Consider the following 5,478-nt stretch of genomic DNA (forward strand, 5'->3'; position numbering starts at 1 on the left):
ACATGCTCGATCAAACATGTGTTTGATCAATCAAGCAAGATCTTGATTGATCAAAGCGCACCTTGATCAAAGCACAAGATCGCTGGCCTCTTGTGTTGGTATTCAAATCGATATCCAAAATCGACACGAAGAAAACAAAACCAATTACGCAGCGGAATTAAAGAACTAGTTGTACCTTTCTTCGTAGCTAAAGACCTCTTGATCTTCTGCCGTATTCCTCTCCTCTTCTTGGACGTCGTGTGGGTGACGATCTACCAAGACAAAACACCTGAACCTCTTCTTCCTTTCCAAGCTGCCTACCACCAAAGAATGCAAAGCAAAAGGGGCGCCTCCTTCTTCTTCTTTTCCTCCAAACCGCCGACCACCTAGGTGCTTCTTCTCTTCTTTTTCTTCTCCTTCAAGCCCCGGCCACCAAGGGGAGATGGGGCATCGACCCTAGAGGGAAGAAAGGGAGGAAGAAAGGGATGGGACGCCAGCCCTAGAGGAAATAAAGGGAGGGGTTTTGGGCGCCGTCCCTAGAGGAAAGAAAAGGAGAGGGTTTTTAGTTGTGGAGAAAACCTTATCACTTCACTTTTTTTATGGCACAGCCTCCTCTCCTTTTATAATCCTTGGCGCCAGATAAAAAAGGAGAAAAATTAACAAATTTTTTTAGAATTCTGTTGAGAAAAAAAGATCTCCCCTTTTTTTTTTTTTCCTTTTTCCTATTTTTTCTTTTTATTGTGGCCGACCCCTTGCTTGGGCACTAGCAAGACTTGGCTGGCCCTATGCTTGGGCAACAAGCAAGGCTTGGTCGGCCCCTTGCTTGGGCACCAAGCAAGGATGTGGTCAGCTCCTTTCTTGGGTAGGAAGCAAAAAGGAAATGGGTGAATGCGAGGCTTTATAGAGGCTACAACAGGGACTGAGAGGAGGAATTGGTTTTGGCCTCCTGATGGACTTGAGCTTCCTGTGTTCGACCCGAACATCCAACTCAAGTTCATCAATAATAAGTCATACCACTAAAGGGTCATTATTGAACTACCGTACCAATCTTATATTACAATATGGGCTCCTACTTATCATGAGTGCGTCAATCTCCCTGTGTTTAAGATATCGTATGTCCGTTAATTAAATGAGTTACTGATAACTCACTTAATTAACATTTGACTCCAAGAGTAGTACCACTCAACTTTATTATCATGTCGGACTAAGTCCACCTGTAGGGTTTACATGATAATCCTTATGAGCTTCTCAAGGGGACATCATCAACCTAAATAAAGAGGACACATTTTTCTTTTATAATCAACAACACACCATATAAATGGTACTATCTCCCAACTTATCGGGCCTATTGATTTAACGAATAAATCTCACCCCATTGATAAGTTAAAGAAATAAATACTAAGTATATGTGCACTACAACAAAAACCCTCATAGACATCGGTTTTCCACCGCTGTCTATTACATTTTTGACCGATGTCTATGAAGGCGATGTAAAAGGTCTGCCATTTTAGACATCGGGTTAAAACCGGTGTAGTATCACTTAATGACACCGGTTTTCGAATCGGTTATGAACCGATATAGTATCACTTAACGACACTGTTTCAGCAACGGTATAAAACCGATGTAATATTAGTTAATGACACCAGTTTTAGCAGGGGTGGAAAACCGATGTAATATCAGTATTGTTTAACGACACGGATTCAATTTCCGAAACAGTGAAAAACTGATATTATACAAACAAATCAATATCCATGTAACCAGCACAAATATTATTCTTATAACATAAAAAGATAATAGGTATTGTACACATTAAATCCGTATCCACAAATTACACAAATATTCTTCTTACAATTGGCCAGTTGAGGTACCAATTAACCTACTGCTTAAGTAAGAAGCCCTTTTATTCAACTGTTCGGCATCCATCTCTTTGCTTGATTTCTTCTTCCTCATGGAGGCCACCTTCTTTATCCTTTCCTTTACATCAACTGCAGATACATCTGCCACTTCAGCTTCAATGTCTCCTTTCTCCTATTTCTGATCATGCTCTTCCTGTTCCTTTGATGATTTTTCTTTCTTGGATTTCTTCTTCTTTAAGATTTTGTTCTCTGAAGGAGCACCAACACTTTCTTTCTTCTCCCCTTCACTACTTTGCTCCAGTTGCTTCTTGTCTGCATAACAAGGATAAACAAATTCAACACACATTAAACAATCACTTCATATGTATGAAGCAACTCAAGTGAATTAAAATTTACTATCTATCAAAAATAAACTAATTATGTGAAAGAAGACATTACCAGCTGTCTCATTTTGTGCAGTATTACTATCTTTATTTGCAATGCCCATTTCATGTAGAAGTGCATCCAACTCTGCCATTTCAAAATCAGCTATTTTTTGCAACATCATCATCAAAGAGTAAAACATTACTTGACTTTATATCACAGTGAATGATATGAGGCTGGGCTTTCTCATGCAGGTATTCCAATCCTTTTGCTGCTCCGACAACAATTTTAACTCTTTGGAGCCATGACAACACTGGTCCTGGTTGTGCTCCTTTAACTCCTTTTCGTCCTGTGTATAATTATAGACATCACTGTTTGCTACTTTTAAATAAATTACTTGAAGTGCTAATCTTCTGAATCCATTGTCACTTTAGAACTCTCTAGGCAAGCTTGATACATGAAATCATAGTATAGAGCATCAACATAATGATGATAAAATCTCATCTATTGCTTCGCTCTGCGAATCTATTTTATCATTTAGTTCAGGAGTAAAATAAACATAAATGATTTTGGGCTATCTGACCATATAGATGTTTTACTATCTATCACAGGGAGAAAGAAGGATTTAATGTGACATATAAATGATAAACATCTTCCAACAGTTGGAATGGTCATGAGATGAGCCACACACAATTGGTTGTACTAGGATATTAGAAAACAAATTCAAAATAACATTTAATTAATTATAGTTTTCTGTGTTCCTTGAATAATTCTACTAAATTCTTTAATGCGCACATTTCTTTGTACTTCATAGGTTGTACATGTTGGTGAGAAATATAGACAAAAGCCAGCAGTCCTGCTCCCATGAAAAAGCAACTTAGCCACTTATTTTCAATCCCTAACATTAACTTAAGACGAACATTTACCTGTTCAATAAGCATACAAAGGAAAGAACAGCACATGGTTCCCTCTGTTTAATTGATGAACTTAGGTTCAGTTTGTATTAAACATTGTTATGGATATTATCATGTGGTAAAATAGTATTGCATAAGATCCATTGCAAAAATTACAAGTTGTCAAATGACAATTGACAAAGGCAAAGGATGAGGCTCTCCTTAATGGAAAAGGGGAATCTTAAACTGCCAGAGACAGTATGTTGATTTTTAGTGTGCTATGTGATAGATGTGAAAATTTCTAGTTTACTTAGCTTGATTAAAATGACATAAGGGTGGTAGATGTGAAAATTTATTTTAAACGGATTACTTAGGTTTTATCATAGGATATGTTTTGTAACAGATGTACGCTTAAATATTTTCATACACATTGCCACATACTCTCATCAACATAATTAACTTTAAAATTTTGACGCCATAGATGTCCACATGTATCTGTGTTCCTTATATAAACTATGCAGTTGATTGGTTTAAATATTTTGGTGACATATATGTCCACATGTGTTGTGTCCTTTATATAAATTATGCAGTCAAGTGACCAATCATATATTGTTTGTATATGTTTTCTAATACTTGATTTTAATCAATGTGCCATTGTAATAACATGGTTGCAATAATGGATAAGTTTGCCTAAGAAAAGTTCATACCATGAAGAATGTCATGGAGAGACCCCATTGTAGCAAACTCATATGCTAACAGACGGAGATTTCCTTCAACACTGTAACCAACCAATTCCATGACATTCTCATGCTTCAGCCGTGACACCATGGAAACCTGTAAAATTGTTCATATGAGCATGACACCCCAACTAATAAGGTTAAACTAAGTATGACTAAAACCTGTGCCAAAAACTCTTGGTCTTGCTGCTTGCTTGAATCTAATTTTTTTACAGCTGTACTTCTCTCATTCTTTAGGACACCAAAATACACTCTACCAACTGAACCCTCCCAAATCAAAGCTTCATCACCAAATTTTTTTGTGATCTCCCTTATCTCGTCAACAAGAATAGCTGGGACTGCAATAGGTTGTGGCTTAATAGTTTGGGCACCCTTAGAAGGAGTATTGGCAGAAAGATAGGCTCCATCATTTCCTGCAAAATAGGCATCCATATTCATTAGAACTAAAAAATTGCTAATGATACCTCTAAAATAGATTTAGTCATCCAGTTGAAATGGAAGAAGACTTAATTTGGAATAAAAAAACTCTAGTGGCCATTTTAGGTATCCTTACCAGCTGAATGGCTTGCAACATAAGGACCACCACTGGCAGCAGTTCAATTATTATCATTCTCTTCGCAACATCCAAAGCACGACATTTTGTGTTTTTTAAGAGCGCTTGTGATGATGCTACCAGACTTGTAAGTTGTAACTAAGAAAACCTATTTACAAAAGAAAAAAAAATCCAGTAAACATGGGCACAAAGATGCCGCCTCCCCCCACTCCCCCGACGCTCCCGAGAGCGGATCCTGCGAAAGTGATTGTGGATCCGAGCACAACCCTCCACCCTAGCTCCAGTTCCTGCCACCCCAAATTTGCAAACTTCCAATCTCAAACCAAAGCAGAAAAAACAGGAAAAAAAAGGAAAAAAAGAACATGATTTGGTTGAGAGAAGAAGGGAAAGGGTTTCATACTGGCCAAGCGTGCGAGTGAGAGCCATTCTTGGGGAGAGAATTCACAAGGCGACCGAGGAGAGGAGGCTTGTCGTCTTCCATGCAATCACTGCGGTTGCTTCCTGCCTGCGCCGTTGAAGACCCAAGAGGCCTCTCTGCTGCGATTGACTGGAGTCCTAGGATCATACTGCAGCAAAGGAAGAGTACAACAACCACAAACTGCCCTCTCTCCAGATCTGCGGCCATGGCGACGTCGGGGGGATGGAATGCAACTCTATCACCTCATCCTCCATGGGTCAAGCCGCCTACGCTGCTACCCTCTGCGTCCTCAGTCAAACACAAGGCAAGCTGTGTTGTGCATCGATCTAGGAAGGGAAAGAGGGAGATGAGAGTGAGAGAGATAGTCGGATGGCCAGCGTCGAGGAGGAAAGTGGTGGACAGCGCGATATAGGTTTAGGTTTAGAGGGAAGAGTGAAATGTTGTAAATTTTGGCTATGTATTGGTGGGAAAATTAAATTATTTTATTTTATTATAGACACCGGGGTTTAAAAACTGTTGTTAAAATCGGTGTCTATTAACGAAAAAAGGGCACTCATAGACATCGTCTTAAAAAACCGATGTCTATGAGTGAAAATCTGTACTTATAGACACCGGTTTTTGGAAAATCCGGTGTAAAATACTCAAAGACATCATTTTTTGCATAAAACCGATGTTCCAC

At 38.9% G+C, this 5,478-nt stretch overlaps 3 long non-coding RNA genes across 3 annotated transcripts; all 3 read right to left on the reverse strand.

Moving 5' to 3' along the window:
• Positions 1 to 2,014: 2,014 nt before the first annotated feature.
• LOC122003904 lies at positions 2,015 to 2,349 on the reverse strand. Its single transcript, XR_006118150.1, has 2 exons — positions 2,274 to 2,349; positions 2,015 to 2,147 (listed from the first exon to the last, which is right to left on the reverse strand). It is a non-coding gene; the product is annotated as an uncharacterized LOC122003904 (long non-coding RNA).
• A 63-nt stretch (positions 2,350 to 2,412) lies between these two features.
• On the reverse strand, positions 2,413 to 4,012 carry LOC122003905. Its single transcript, XR_006118151.1, has 3 exons — positions 3,991 to 4,012; positions 3,799 to 3,925; positions 2,413 to 2,547 (listed from the first exon to the last, which is right to left on the reverse strand). It is a non-coding gene; the product is annotated as an uncharacterized LOC122003905 (long non-coding RNA).
• An 88-nt stretch (positions 4,013 to 4,100) lies between these two features.
• On the reverse strand, positions 4,101 to 4,900 carry LOC122003906. Its single transcript, XR_006118152.1, has 3 exons — positions 4,782 to 4,900; positions 4,382 to 4,668; positions 4,101 to 4,241 (listed from the first exon to the last, which is right to left on the reverse strand). It is a non-coding gene; the product is annotated as an uncharacterized LOC122003906 (long non-coding RNA).
• Positions 4,901 to 5,478: the final 578 nt, after the last annotated feature.

The sequence above is a fragment of the Zingiber officinale genome, chromosome 7B (assembly GCF_018446385.1).
Source record: "Zingiber officinale cultivar Zhangliang chromosome 7B, Zo_v1.1, whole genome shotgun sequence".
NCBI classification, from domain to species: Eukaryota; Viridiplantae; Streptophyta; class Magnoliopsida; order Zingiberales; family Zingiberaceae; genus Zingiber; species Zingiber officinale.